General features: G+C 47.4%; 1 protein-coding gene across 4 annotated transcripts in view; it reads left to right on the top strand.

Moving 5' to 3' along the window:
* The window catches only part of LOC147097111 (uncharacterized), a 272,785-nt gene that overhangs the window by 225,006 nt on the left and 32,296 nt on the right, over positions 1–15,483 (top strand). For 3 of the 4 annotated variants that reach the window (XM_085972976.1, XM_085972975.1, XM_085972977.1), the window contains exons 6-7: positions 11,706–11,789; positions 12,429–12,744. The exons of the other annotated variant lie outside the window; for it this stretch is intronic. The gene's annotated coding sequence lies outside the window, so the exon portion shown is untranslated. The remainder of the gene's footprint in view (positions 1–11,705; positions 11,790–12,428; positions 12,745–15,483) is intronic. 4 annotated transcript variants of the gene reach the window in all.

The raw sequence follows: 15,483 nt of genomic DNA on the forward strand, positions 1-15,483 counted from the left end.
TGCCAGGATTTCTTGTATCTGCCTTTTTCAATTTCCAGTTGGTGGTCGCTTAGTCTGTACCTGGTGAGGGTCTGTCTCTGTTTTGTGTCTCTGATGGTCGTGAGGTAGTCTGCCAGTTTATAATCTCTTTTTAGGGCCCGGTAACATTCTAATCTGCTTTGGCTTTCGGTTATTTTGTTCCAATGTTCCAGGTAGGTTTCTTTGCATTGTTTAATGATTTGGTTCACTCGGATTGGTGTTTGGACGGCTGTGTTGGTCTGGGGCTGGTCAGGGTCCGGCTGAGTACTTAGTTTCAGTAGCAGCTGACTCAGGGGACTCTTTTCTGGGTTTAGCTCTTGGGTCTGAAATGCTTTGAAATGAAGGGTGTCTGGGGAGCTAGATTTGAGGTGATTTAGGAAGTTTAGTGCTCGTTTTTGGATGTTTATTATCAGTGGGTATCTGCCTAGTTCGGCTCTGCATGCATTTGTTGGCGTTTTTCTTTGGATGCGAAGGATGCTTCGGCAGAATTCTGCATGTAGGGCTTCTATTGTGTGTTTTTCCCATTTGGTGTAGCTTTGGTGATTTAGCGGGCCCCATACTTCACTACCGTACAGTGCAATGGGCAGGATTATGCTGTCAAATATTTTGAGCCAGATTTTGATTGGATTTGGATGTTGTAGAATTTTCTTTTTATTGCATATAGGGCTCTCTCTCTCTCTCTCTCTCTCTGTCCCTCTCTCAATTCACAATTCACAATTCAAATCGCTTTATTGGCATGATAAGTTACATCTTATGTTGCCAAAGCATCAAAATACATTTATGGTTTACCACATAAACGCAGTTCTATTCATACAGTGTATAAACAGGTATATCCCTGAGTGTATAAATTACATTCGCATTGTTTATATATATTCTTTTCTTAGTTTACTGGTTGGCTCTCTGTTCATGGCAAGCTGTAACATAGCGTGCCGCCAGTGTTATACAGCTTCTCTCCTCTCCCAGTAGGAATGGGAGTTTTTGGTTGTCATTCAGATTTCTGAAATCAGGGCATATTTGTGAGAATCTTTGGTAGAAATTCTCCCTGATGCCCTGATATTTTCCACAAGCTGTGAGGAAGTGCATCTCTGTCTCCACCACTCCCTGACTGCAGTGCGAGCATATCCTGTCCTCTCTTGGCAGCCTGGTCTGCCTGTGTCTGCCTTTTTCGATCGCTAGGCTATGTTCGCTAAGTCTGTACCTTGTCAAGGTTCTTCTCAGTTTGTTATCCTTTACCATGGTCAGGTAATCAGCTATGTTGTATTGTCTGTTTAGGGCCAAGTAGCAATTGAGTTTGCTTTGGGTTTTTGTTGTTTCTGCCCAATATGTCAGATATTTTTCCTTTTGCTTAGCGACGATCGTGTTGGGTCGAATTCTTTGTGTTACCCCTGTCACTGTCCTGGGGCTGGTTATTGTTAGTATTGTTAGTAGTTACTTCACTGAGTCCCAGGACTAGTTGACTGAGGGTATTCTTCTTTATGGTCAGCTCTTGGCATTTCAGGGCGTCGTAGTGATAGCATTGGGGATTGCTCTCTCTCTCTCCCTCTCTCTCCCTCTCTCTCTCCCCTCCTCTCCCTCCCTCTCCTCCCTCTCCCTCCCATCTCCATCCCTCTCCCTCCTCTCCCCCCCTCCTCTCCCTCTCTCTCCCTCTCTCTCCCTCCTCTCCTCCCTCCCTCTCTCCCTCCTCCTCTCCCTCCCTCCCTCTCCCTCCCTCCCTCTCCCATCCCTCCTCTCTCTCCTCCTCCCTCTCCCTCCCTCCCTCTCTCCTCCCTCTCTCCCTCCCTCTCTCTCCCTCCCTCTCTCTCCCTCCCTCTCTCTCCCTCCCTCTCTCTCCCTCCTCTCTCTCCCCCTCTCTCTTCTCCCTCTCTCTCCCTCCTCTCTCTCCCTCCCTCTCACCCCTCCCTCTCTCTCCCTCCCTCTCTCTCCCTCCCTCTCGCTCCCTCCCTCTCTCTCCCTCCCTCTCTCTCCCTCCTCTCTCTCCCTCCCTCTCTCCCTCCCTCACTCTCTCCACCCTCTCTCTCCTCCCTCTCTCTCCCTCTCCCTCTCTCTCCTCCCTCTCTCTCCCTCCCTCCTCTCCTCCCTCTCTCTCCCTCCCTCTCTCCCTCCCTCTCTCTCCTCCCTCTCTCTCCCACCCTCTCACTCCTCCCTCTCTCTCCCTCCCTCTCTCACCCTCCTCTCTCTCCCTCCTCTCTCTCCTCCCTCTCTCTCCCTCCCTCTCTCTCCTCCCTCTCTCTCCTCCCTCTCTCTCCCTCCCTCTCTCCTACTCTCTCTCCCTCTCTCTCCCTCCCTCTCTCCTCCCTCTCTCTCCCTCCCTCTCCCTCCCTCCCTCTCCTCCTCTCTCCCTCCCTCTCTCTCCCTCCCTCTCTCTCTCCCTCCCTCTCTCTCCCTCCCTCTCTCTCCTCCCTCTCTCTCCCTCCCTCTCTCTCCCTCCTCTCTCTCCCTCCCTCTCTCTCCCTCCCTCTCTCTCCCTCCCTCTCTCTCCCTCCCTCTCTCCCTCCCTCTCTCTCCCCCTCTCTCTCCCTCCCTCCCTCCCTCCCTCCTCTCCCTCCCTCCCTCTCCTCCTCCCTCTCTCTCCCTCCCTCTCTTCCCTCCCTCTCTCTCCCTCCCTCTCTCTCCCTCCCTCTCTCTCCCTCCCTCTCTCTCCTCCCTCTCTCTCCTCCCTCTCTCTCCCTCCCCTCTCTCCCTCCTCTCTCTCCTCCCTCTCTCTCCCTCCCTCTCTCCCTCCCTCCTCTCCTCCCTCCCTCTCTCACCCTCCCTCCCTCTCTCTCCCTCCCTCTCTCTCCCTCCTCTCTCTCCCTCCTCTCTCTCCTCCCTCTCTCCCTCCTCTCTCTCCCTCCCTCTCTCCCTCCCTCTCTCTCCCTCCCTCTCTCTCCCTCCTCTCTCTCCCTCCCTCTCTCTCCCTCCCTCTCTCTCCCTCCCTCTCTCTCCCTCCTCTCTCTCCCTCCCTCTCTCTCCTCCCTCTCTCTCCCTCCCTCTCTCTCCCTCCCTCTCTCTCCTCCCTCTCTCTCCCTCCCTCTCTCTCCCTCCCTCTCTCTCCTCCTCTCTCCTCCTCTCTCCCTCCCTCTCTCTCCCTCCCTCTCTCTCCCTCCCTCTCTCTCCCTCCCTCTCTCTCCCTCCTCTCTCTCCTCCCTCTCTCTCCTCCCTCTCTCCTCCCTCTCTCTCCCTCCCTCTCTCTCCCTCCCTCTCTCTCCCTCCCTCTCTCTCCTCCCTCTCTCCCTCCTCTCTCCCTCCCCTCTCTCCCTCCCTCTCTCTCTCCCTCTCTCTCCCTCCCTCTCTCTCCCTCCCTCTCACTCTCCCTCTCCTCCTCTCTCCCTCCCTCTCTCTCCTCCCCCTCCTCTCCCTCCCTCTCTCCTCCCTCTCTCCCTCCTCTCTCCCTCCTCTCTCCCCCTCTCTCCCTCTCTCTCTCCCTCTCTCTCTCCCTCTCTCTCTCCCTCTCTCTCCCTCTCTCTCCCTCTCTCCTCCCTCTCTCTCTCCCTCTCTCTCTCCCTCTCTCTCTCCCTCTCTCTCTCCCTCTCTCTCTCCCTCTCTCTCTCCCTCTCTCTCTCCCTCTCTCTCTCCCTCTCTCTCTCCCTCTCTCTCTCCCTCTCTCTCCCTCTCTCTCCTCTCTCTCCCTCTCTCTCCTCTCTCTCCCTCTCTCCTCTCCCCTCTCCCTCCCTCTCCCTCCCTCTCCCTCCCTCTCCCTCCCTCTCTCTCCCTCTCCTCCCTCTCTCTCCCTCCTCTCCCTCCCTCTCCCTCCCTCTCCCTCCCTCTCCCTCCCTCTCCCTCCCTCTCCCTCCCTCTCCCTCCTCTCCCTCCTCTCCCTCCCTCTCCCTCCCTCTCCCTCCCTCTCCCTCCCTCTCCCTCCCTCTCCCTCCCTCTCCCTCCCTCTCCCTCCCTCTCCTCCTCTCCCTCTCCCTCTCTCTCCCTCCCTCTCTCTCTCCCTCTCTCTCTGTCCCTCTCTCTCCCTCCCTCTCTGTCCCTCTCTCTCATTCAAATCGCTTTATTGGCATGATAAGGTACATCTTATGTTGCCAAGCATCAACATACATTTATGGTTGAATACATAAACGCAGTTCTATTCATAGTGTATAAACAGGTATATCCCGGAGTGTATAAATATACATTCGCATTGTTTATATATACTGTTTTCTTAGTTTACTGGTTGTCCTCTGTTCATGGCAAGCTGTAACATAGTGTGCCGCCAGTGTTACACAGCTTCTCTCCTCCCCCAGTAGGATGGGAGTTTTTGGTTGTCATTCAGATTTCTGAATTCAGGGCATATTTGTGAGAATTTTTGGTAGAAATTCTCCCTGATGCCCTGATATTTTCCACAGGCTGTGAGGAAGTGCATCTCTGTCTCCACTACTCCCTGACTGCAGTGAGAGCATATCCTGTCTTCTCTGGCAGCCTGGTCTGCCTGTGTCTGCCTTTTTCGATCGCTAGGCTATGTTCGCTAAGTCTGTACCTTGTCAAGGTTCTTCTCAGTTTGTTATCCTTTACCATGGTCAGGTAATCAGCTATGTTGTATTGTCTGTTTAGGGCCAAGTAGCAATTGAGTTTGCTTTGGGTTTTTGTTGTTTCTGCCCAATATGTCAGATATTTTTCCTTTTGCTTAGCGACGATTGTGTTAGGTCGAATTCTGTGTGTACCCTGTCACTGTCCTGGGGCTGGTTATTGTTAGTATTGTTAGTAGTTACTTCACTGAGTCCCAGGACTAGTTGACTGAGGGTATTCTTCTTTATGGTCAGCTCTTGGCATTCAGGGCGTCATAGTGATAGCATTGGGGGTTGCTCATTTGTAGTGATTCCAAAATTTGGTGGCTCTTTTTTGGATAGTGATTATTAATGGATATTGGCCTAGTTCCGCCCTGCATGCATTGTTTACTGTTTTTCCTTTGAGTCCGGAGGATACTTTTACAGAATTCTGCATGTAGGATCTCAATTGGGTGTTTGTCCATTTTCCAAATTCTTCTTGTGTTAGCGGTCCCCATACCTCACTGCCATAGAGCGCAATTGGTTCAATTACTGATTTGAAAATTTTGAGCCAAATGCTAATTGGATTTCTATTTGGATTGATTTTTTGATGGCATAGAAAGCCCTTCTTGCTTTCTCTTTCAGTTCATTCACAGCCAGTTTGAAGTTTCCCGTAGAACTGATTTTTAAGCCCAAGTATGTGTAGTTAGTGGTTTGTTCAATTTTGGTTGTTCCTACTGTGAAATTTATTTTGGTCCCTGATGTTTGGATCTTTGCTGGAACGCAAGGACTTTGGTTTTTTGGGGATTTATTGTCAGGGCCCAAGTCTGGCAGTACGACTCCAGCAGGTCCAGGTTCTGCTGCAGACCCTCCTTAGTTAGCGACAGCAGAACCTCTGTCTCGCTCTCTGTCTCTGTCTCGCTCGCTCGCTTGCTCTCTCTGTCTCGCTCGCTCGCTTGCTCTCTCTGTCTCGCTCGCTCGCTTGCTCTCTGGCTCGCTCGCTCGCTCTCTCTGGCTCGCTCGCTCGCTCTCTCTGGCTCGCTTCGCTCGCTCTCTCTGCTCGCTCGCTCGCTCTCTCTGGCTCGCTCGCTCGCTCTCTCTGGCTCGCTCGCTCGCTCTCTCTGGCTCGCTCGCTCGCTCTCTCTGCTCGCTCGCTCGCTCTCTCTGGCTCGCTCGCTCGCTCTCTGGCTCGCTCGCTCGCTCTCTCTGGCTCGCTCGCTCGCTCTCTCTGGCTCGCTCGCTCGCTCTCTCTGGCTCGCTCGCTCGCTCTCTCTGGCTCGCTCGCTCGCTCTCTCTGGCTCGCTCGCTCGCTCTCTCTGGCTCGCTCGCTCGCTCTCTCTGCTCGCTCGCTCGCTCTCTCTGCGCTCGCTCGCTCTCTCTGGCTCGCTCGCGCTCTCTGGCTCGCTCGCTCGCGCTCTGGCTCGCTCGCTCGCGCGCTCTGTCTCGCTCGCTCGCGCGCCTATTGGAATCATCCATTAATCTCGTGTTACACTCCTTTCTTCCATTAGTTGCTGCTAGTTGTATTTAGAATATTATTGTACGGTGGCCTCCGGTGACCCAATAAACAGACTGAATACTTTAGTGGCAGTTCAGTAAAGGCAGATGACAAATTTCAATCATTTATTTGCAATAGTGTTGGTTGCAGTATTAATCGTTGAGGTAGCAGGCAATCTGTCAATTTTATAATTGTGGGGGGGGACAAAGGAAGGTTTGGCTTGTAGGTTGAAAAGCACTGGTCTATTCCTTGGCAGACTGGTTAATCACTTAGCAAGCTTCAACTGTACTTGGCTCGTGATCAGTACAGAAAACATTATTGTACTTGGTAATGCATTTGGCACACCTACCGCTTGTAGGAAATGTGCACATGGAGTGAATTATAATGACCTCCGTTAGGTGGTAAATGTTTTGACTGTAACAAGGATAGAAAATTTAATTATCACAGCAGGGTGCTTGAAGTTTTTGTACACAGTTAGAAGTGGGTTCCTTGCAGCACGCTGTGAAATAATGACCCTCTTGCATAACACTGAAGTAACAATACATCTCTGTATTAAATATTCAGTTTGCCATTTCTTCGGAAGTACGTGACGATTTCTGCCAACATCCCATTACATTTTTGTAGCGAGTGTAAACTTTTATTGCGCAGCACACTTCAACGGGCTCCATCTGTCACCTGGGTTTTAGCTGCGTTGAGTCCACAAACATATTGGCTTTGTGTTGAGTGCTGCCTGGGTGAGCCTCTTAAGGCGACAATGTGTCCTTTCTACCCCCTCCGAGTTCTTGTGGAGCTCTCAATCAAGCCACGCTAGATGGTATAATGAGTGTTGACGGCAGGGAGAATGCGGCTGGCAGCTACAAAAATTGTAGCACAGTGAAGTTGTCGTTGCCGTTGGCCCCTTGCTGTGAGAAGGGACTTGTGATTGATGTGTACACCATCTCTTTGTATGTCTGCGGTGCTGGAGTGATCTGCTAGGGCCCCACTCCATTGCAGACTGGTAACAACACACAATTAAAACATGAGAAGCTGAGGGATTACAATATCTGGATCTCGGCCAGTAGACAATAAAACGTGGCTAGCAAAAATAGCCACAAGACTGGATGTGTGAACATGGGAGGTGCAAGGATTTTGTGTAGTTTTGTTTTCTAACTTTTTTTGTTTTCCTTCCTGCTTTTGTAGAGGAAGTGAGTGCAAATGGTCTTTGCTTACTGAGCCATTTAAAGAGAAAATTCCCTTCCTCATTGAACCGGCTCATGCTTATCCTTACCGCCTTCCCCCGATACCTTGGCTGAACCCGAGTTGTCGTCCTCCACGGTGTGCATTGGTGCTGAACACAGAAGCAAAATGGCATTGTGTAATTGAGGCAGTGCTCTCTCAGTAAACCCTGGTAATGCAGCCTTTGTTTATCTGCATGTAACTGCAAGCTAAGGAGCATTCTCCAAAACAAAACCTTTCAATATTTGAATAGTGAAGAAAAAGGAATTCAATTGAGAAAAATCACAACCAGCCTCCTTCGATAGTGTGGCTTTTAAAAATTATTTTCCACTCAATAATTTTCCTTCCATTTTCCCCTGTGATTGAATCCCAGTGCTGCTTCTCAACAGCAATAACAACTTGTATTTATATAGCACCTTTAACATCATAAAACATCCCAATAAAACACACAATGTGACACCGAGCCACATGAGGAATTAGGGCAGGTGTCCAAAAGCTTTGTCGAAGAGGTCGGTTTTAAGGAGTGTCTTAAAGGAGGAAAGAGAGGTAGCGAGGCGGAGGTTTAGGCAGGGAATTCCAGAGCTTGGGACCTCGGCAACACAAGGCACGGCCACCAATGGTTGAGCGATTATAGTGGGGGGGTCTGAAGGAGATTAGAGATAGGGAGGGGCGAGGAGGCCATGGAGGGATTTGAAAACAAGGATGGGATTTTTTTAATCGAGGCGTTGCTTAACAGGGAGCCAATTTAGGTCAGCGAGCACTGGGGTGATGGGCGAACGGGACTTGGTGAGCGTTAGGACACGGGCAGCCGAGCTTTGGATGACCTCCGGTTTACATAGGGTTGAATGTGGGAGGCCAGCCAGGAGTGTGTTGGAATAGTCAAGTCTAGAGGTAATAAAGGCATGGATGAGGGTTTCAGCAGCGGATGAGCTGAGGTAGGGGTGGTGACGGGCGATGTTACGGAGGTGGAAATAGGCAGTCTTAGATATGCTGTGGATATGTGGTTGGAAGCTCATTTCCGGGTCAGATATGACACCAAGGTTGCAAACAGTGATGCAATAGAAAAATACTTTGGAACGGGCATGTGGTCATTATTAGTTATGTATTGTAGCTGTCTGAATAGATGGTGATTGTATGCTCCGTTACTAGAAAGGCATTCAGATTATTAAATGGTTTTAACCGTTCTGCTTGGTGTTTAATGATGCATTGCATGGCTGAAATGCCTGCTATTCCTGACTACTGTACAGGAGTTTATTGAACCACTTGAATGTTTCCTGCTGATGTGAACCATATTTCCACCTTCAGAGCTTTGGTGCCATTGTTGCTCGTAACTTCACAAGGATAGATTTGCTATGTACAGGTTACTGTTGGAGTGGTAGTTGTTGCTTTGATTTTTTTTAAAACCTTGATGTCCTGCACTATAAGGGCCTTAGTCTTTCACATTAGTTTCTCAGTTGAAGATAAATTATGGGGAATTAGCAGAAGAGGGGATGTTTACTTTATGCTGCCACAAAGTAAGTCCTTTATCACCATTGCAATTCAACTAGCAGCACCCACGCAATGAAGCAGAATTTATTCAGCTGTTTAAAAAGTTCAAACTGCACTGAGCGTGTTCTAGCAGGCCTATGCAGATCAGACCCTTTGACATTGTTACTGAAATTATTTCCATGCTGTTTTTGATGCTCTGAATTGGTCTGTTTATATACTTGTCTGGTGTGCAGGTTATAGCAGGGACTCTGTTTCTGGTTCTGTTTGTGTATATTTTTATCCTTGGAATTGAATACGGTGACTTCTTCTGCTGGGGTATGGTTCCGTATGTACCAGCAGCCCGCCCTTTACTGCCTGTTGGGGAGTGTCAGTAGGCTGGTTAGCTGGCAAGGAATCATGCCCACAGATTCTCTCCTTACCTGATCCATGCGAGCACTCTTCAGCAAGGGTCACTAGCCAACAATTAGGAGTGGGAGCCTTTGTGTTTTTTCTCTTGTTCCACAACCCAGGGGTTCTGAAACTAATGGAGTGTTGTAATCACAGCCCTGTTGTATAATAATTTTAAGTTCTGTATTCTTATCTGATCCTTTGGCTTGCTCGTGTTAGGAAACTGCTTTTCAAATTCAATTAGTTGGATTTTAGTTTTTTTTATAACAATTTTATGCCACTTTGAGTTGTGGCAGAGGAGACTATAGCTTTCATTTTTAACTTTGAACATTTTTTTTAAAGAAACTAAAGCAGTGCTGTTCTCTCCTGTCAGATTTTCTATAATCTGCTTTGTGCGAGCATCGAGAGAAATGAAGGGGAAAGGAACTGTACTGAATGCTCCGGTACTGCGTGAATAGTTAGCTTCATTGGTTACAGTTTTTTTAAAAAGTTGAATTATTTGTGCAATTTTGTATTTATTCTTCGCAAAGCTTACCAAGAAGTGTACAACAACAACTTGCATTTGTGTAGCACCTTTAACGTAGTAAAATGTCCCAAGGTGCTTCACGGGCACGATTATCAGACAAAATTCAACACGAGCTGCGTAAGGCAATATGAGGACAGGCTTGGTCAAAGAGGGAGGTTTTAAGGAGCGTCTTAAAGGAGGCTAGAGGGGCAGAGAGGTTTAGGGAGGGAATTCCAGAACTTGGAGCCCAGGCAGCTGAAGGCACGGCCGCCAATGGTGGAGCAATTGAAATCGGGGATGCTCAACAGGCCAAATTTGGAGGAGCTTGGAGATCTCTGGGTGGGGGAGCAAGGCCATGGAGGGATTTGAAAACCAGGATGAGCATTTTAAAATCAAGACATTGCAGAACCAGGAGCTAATGTAGGTCAGCCAGCACAGGGGTGATGGGCGAGCGGGACTTGGTGTGAGTTAGGATACGGGGCAGCAGAGTTTTGCATGAGCTCAAGTTTATGGCGGGTGGAAGATGGGAGGCCGGCCAGGTGATCATGGAATAGTCGAGTCTAGCGATAACCAAGGCATGGATGAGGGTTTCAGCAGCAGGTGAGCTGAGGCGGGGGTGGAGACGGGCGAGGTTCCGGAGGTGGAAGTAGGCGGTCTTGGTGATGGAGAGGGTATGGGGTTGGAAGCTCATCTTGGGGTCAAATAGGACGCCAAGATTGCGAACGGTTTGGTTCAGCCTCAGACAGTGGCCAGGGAGATGGATGGAGTCAGTGACTAGGGGACGGTGTATGTGGTGGGGACTTGAGACGATGGCTTCGCTCTTCCCAATATTTAGTTGGAGGAAATTGCTGCTCATCCAGTACCGGATGTCGGACAAGCAGCGTGACAAATCTGAGGATGGGTCGAGAGGTAGTGCTAGTCAATGCTTGAAATGTAGCCTGCCGACCAAGGAATGGTGGAAAAGCTCTTTATTTTGTCCTCCCTGATTTTAGCCTATTGTGTATGTGCTTTTTTTAATTGAAAAGCTGCTTTAACCAAACTCTGTTTCAGGATACTGATTCTAATCCAACGAGTCATCCTGTGTCATTGTACGCTGCTGCTTGCTTGTTCTTCAACCAAATCAATTGTCAGCAATAAAAGCCTCTTGTTTCTCTTCCAACGTACCACATAACTAAGTCATGGCCATTCTCTGTGCTCGAGGCCTTTTAATAACAGGACAGAATGCCGGCAGATTGCCCTGCTTGATTCAGCATGGCACATTTAACATTCACCATTTGAAGCTTCTTCACATTTCACATCGCACAGATGAGTGTCATTTGCAAAACGACGAGCTGGGAGGTCGAGAATTTCCAGAGGCGCTTTTTTCTTTCTTTGGCAACGGCTCAAAAGATGCACATTCCCAATAAACTTTTAAGGAGTATTTAAAGAGTCTTGCAGCCAAACAATGAAGGACATTCTGACCCTGATACATCTAGTCATCTGTTTTCTTTTTCTGGCCCTGCTGTGAGACAGGACTCTCTCTGTATGTTACATGAAATGGTGAATGTTAAATTCTTGGTACACTGCTGTCTATTATCTGCCCAACCAATGATGTCATTATGCTTTGCTCAGTTTGGCCAAAGAATTGCTGATAAACGTTCTTTAACCCTTTTGCTATCCAGGGCGCACAGCAAGTATTGTAACTTTGTGCAATACATCAGCTGCTGGGACATGAGAAGCATTTTTCCCCCATTTGTTGCAAATTTTTACTGACGCTTGGCTGCAGTCCAATTCCAGCCCTCTGGAATCTTGCCCAAGTGCCCCATTCCTCGTGTACTTCAGTGTGGCTTGGTACCACACCACAGGGCATTTACACATTGAGCTGAATATTGCTGCCTTCAATCAGCCCTCTGGAATCTTGCCCAAGTGCCCCATTCCTCGTGTACTTCAGTGTGGCTTGGTACCACACCACAGGGCATTTACACATTGAGCTGAATATTGCTGCCTTCAATCAGCCCTCTGGAATCTTGCCCAAGTGCCCCATTCCTCATGTACTTCAGTGTGGCTTGGTACCACACCACAGGGCATTTACACATTGAGCTGAATATTGCTGCCTTAAATCAATTTTGATCTCTGCTTTGACTTTAATGTGTGTTTGCTTTTCTTGTAGACTGAAGACGATGAGAAGATGAAGAAGAGGAAGGAGCGGTTTGGAATTGTAACCAGTTCAGCAGGAGGTGGTGATGATGTAGAGGTAATCAAACTAGCGCAATTATCCAACACCTTGGAAACCCATCAGCTCGGATCTCTAGGTTTGTCCACGCCAGGTTGCAATTAGCAATGTATAAATGTTGGTAAATGATCTTTTGGCTGTTGCATTTAACAGTTGTGAATCTATGCAATGGTTAAATAACATCATTTTATATGGTTGCAACTGGCAGAGCCCTACTTTAATCATTTTATATCCGAGATCGATAGTTTTTTGCTAGACCAGGGTATAAAAAGATATGGAGCCCAGGCAGGTGGAGGGCATTAAGATACAGATCAGCCATGATCTCATTGAATGGCAGAACAGGCTCGACGGGCTGAATGGCGTCCTCTTGTTCCTATGTACTCCGAACTAATTAACTGAAATTTAATTTAATTGCCTTGTGGTTGAGTGGCCATATGGGTATCTTCCACAGACCTTGTACAATCGATCCCATCGTGAACCGAATGATGGTGGTCATGCTGGATGTGAGTGGCCTGACGACACTCTGATCCGTGAACACTCATAGTGATGTAATCATTGCAGCAGTTAATTAAGATAACTAGGGTCAGTCTATATTGTAAGAAAATTATGATGTGAATTGTAAATAGATCAACTTTCTGATCATTGGTATTTTCTTTTTAGGCAAAGAAGAGGAAAAGAGCCGAACGCTTTGGGATTGTCTGATAACACCTTGCTGTTTTTTTACCAAGAATATTTTAAACGTGTACCAAGTAGATTTTTTTTAGGATACTTTTTAAACTGAAAATGTGCTTTATTTCCCTTTTGTGTATCAGTTTGCAGTAATGGTGTTTGCAAGGTGTCAGAAATTAGATGACTTATTTAATTACAACTGCTAGAATGTACAGTTGCTTCAGCAATAAGGAATAAGATGCTGAGATACCATGGAGCGCAAGTCCCTGCTGCAGGCTGGAGTTAATCTTAGTGGAACTTTATGCAGGTACTGTACAACCGAGTGAAACTTGATCAATAATTAAAGAAGGTTGTGTCTTTGTTAAACAATGCAAGCTGCAAAAGTCTAATTTGTAAATGCAAGTGCACGTGACTTCTTTGTCGTGATATTGTTGCATCACCTTGTTTTAGTGAAGTAAAACCTTGACAGATGGGACAGTGAGTAAAAGTTCAAATTGCAGCAGGAGTTTGTCTTCAACGCGGGCTATGCCAGAGATTTGGTGCAGGCTGTTCCAGGCGCTATGGCTGCTCAAAAAAACACAAAACAAACCTATTCCCTGCCCCAGGCCGACCCTTTAAAACCCATTGAATACAAAGGGGTGGTGTTTCCTTCGGAAAGAGCTTTTTCTGATTTTGTTGGGGTGGGGGTTATTTTATTTTCTGACATCAAATGTTGGCATCGGGGCAAAATGGGCTGGGAGAAACTAACGATCATAGATGTCAACATCCATCCATCTGATCATGTATGAATTATTCATACTGCACATGAATCAGTCCTGCTTCATTCTCCCTCCACCCACAGGATGGGGAAATATTGATGACCGTAGCCACTTAGTTCATTCAAAAAATAGTTGGGCTTCATGTACTAAGATAATTGTGCACCAAGTTTGACTCCGTCTTGTATACAGTACCAGATATATACGGAAGAGAAATATGCTCATCCACAGAAATACCAGTCATAAGAAATTGAGACTCCAAGCTTGTGTCGGCCTTTACTTGTGTGCAGGTTTACAGTTATCATAGCGAGGGATGAGGGCGATCAGCATCAAGTACATTTTCATCTTTTTAATAGTGAAAAATGTTAAATCCCACTGGATTTTGTTTACTCTGCTGAAGAACAAAAAAAAAATTATTGGCAGGTTAGCAGGTCCATAGAAAGGATAGGTAATGGAGGAGGTGTTTGGTGTGCCACATGCAGGCGTGAATTATCCCGGTAAGCCTGTTGTGTATTCTGTCCTTGTACAGCATTTTTATTTTAAAATTCAAGTGGCCCATAGCATTTTGGTCTACAAGCACCTAACTACCCTTTTTTAAACTTGTGGCATTCCATTCTCTTTCTTCTTCCCTCCCCCCCCCCCCCCCCCCAAAAAAAAATCTTGTGACATAGCTGTCATGGCTTGGTTTACTGGAACAATAAATGTTTAATCATAAACCACCGGTATGTGTGATATAAAACTGGTGACTTGTTTCCCAACAGACTAGCAGGTGGTGTGATGCAATAAAATGTAAAACTCTTGTCTAAGTGTCATTTCACATCTAGCAACTTTGCTTTATAAACTTGTATTTCCTGTCAAGTGTATCCACACATAGGGATGGTTTGGAATGTAATTGGTTTGGAGCCTGTTTCCGCATTTTAAAAAAACTCCCTCTCTTTCCCCCCCCCCCCCCCCCCCCCCCACACAATAAAGTCAACGTTTCAGGTTGCTGGACCATATTTTCTACAAATGCATGTGACAATTGTCTTTTGTGTCTTTTTAAAATATCTTTGTGTGTTTGGGGGGTCTCTGTTTGATTTTCGCCAGTAAGATGGGTACGAATTGGTCTTTTCCTTTTCTCGCCATCTTCTCCCTTTCCTGGAAGTACTGACACTTGTTACTTGTCTAAGTGATCTGTTCCTCCTCTAAACCTGGACTGTAAGTGTTAGCAGACTATTGGACTGTAGAGGCATCACACCTCACATGCACACACTTCCACCAGCTGTTCCTGGATTGTGGTCAGAAGCTGAGTCTTTTTTTCCCCTCCCCGTTGCCTTTCCACCCTATGCCCACGTGTTGAGGTCGGGTATAGCACCTCAACTTATTTCTTCTCGACCTGGTCCGTATAATTTAATAGGCTGTCAAGGGCCCACATGTTTTTTGGTGGTAAGTTTGAGTCGTTTCGTTAACCATGGCTACAACATAGCTGCACTTGATCCTGTGTTCACACGCACACACTTGCAGCAGAGGTCACGGGATAGAAATCTGGAGCAGGAACCCTTGGGCTGCTGAAGTCAGTTGGAGCTGCCGCTATCTCGACACAAACCAGGGATTTAATTTGTCATTTCCGAGTTGGTGTGCCTCAGCTCCATAATGGGCAAACGGAGTCACTGGTGGGTTCCCAATTTCTCATGGCTCTTGTCCTGATACATCAGAGTATTAACTTGTTTAGTGGAAAATGGGTAAAACGTATTGACCTTTCACCTCTGCACTGGCTCAAATTTAGCCCAAACTGATGGTTTGAAAGTCTCCTCTACTGGCTGTAAGCCTCTTGAGCGAGAAATGAGTTTGGACATTCTCAATCCAGTTCCTTGTGGGTATTGGCCTACAGCGCTAATTAGTAACCTCAGTCCAAAGTCCACAAGGTGGCTTATGAGGGAAATGGAAAATGTCATATTGGTGCAGTAGGGACTGCTCTTCTGGGATTGGAGTGCAGTTTTACTCTACCTCGAATTGCTGTATCTGACTTGGAGCCACAGATGTTTACAGCACAGAAGGAACACATTAGTCCCATTATTTCTTTGCTGGAGCACTCCAAAACACATCCCACTGCCCTGGTCTCCCTATAGCTCTATCTTGCTCTGCTTCAAATATTTATCCACTTTTCCCTTTAAAAGATGCAATGGTCTCTGCCTTGAATATTCTTTGGAGTTTGGCACTGGATACGTGAAAGAAAGTGTTTCATTCTCCAGCACTAGCTTCCTTCATAATGACTGCACCTTTGTGAAAAATGTCAGCTGATCTGTCCTGTA

The sequence above is a fragment of the Somniosus microcephalus genome, chromosome 33 (genome assembly GCF_052327205.1).
Source record: "Somniosus microcephalus isolate GS21.2 chromosome 33, FLI_Smic_1.0, whole genome shotgun sequence".
Taxonomy (NCBI): domain Eukaryota; kingdom Metazoa; phylum Chordata; class Chondrichthyes; order Squaliformes; family Somniosidae; genus Somniosus; species Somniosus microcephalus.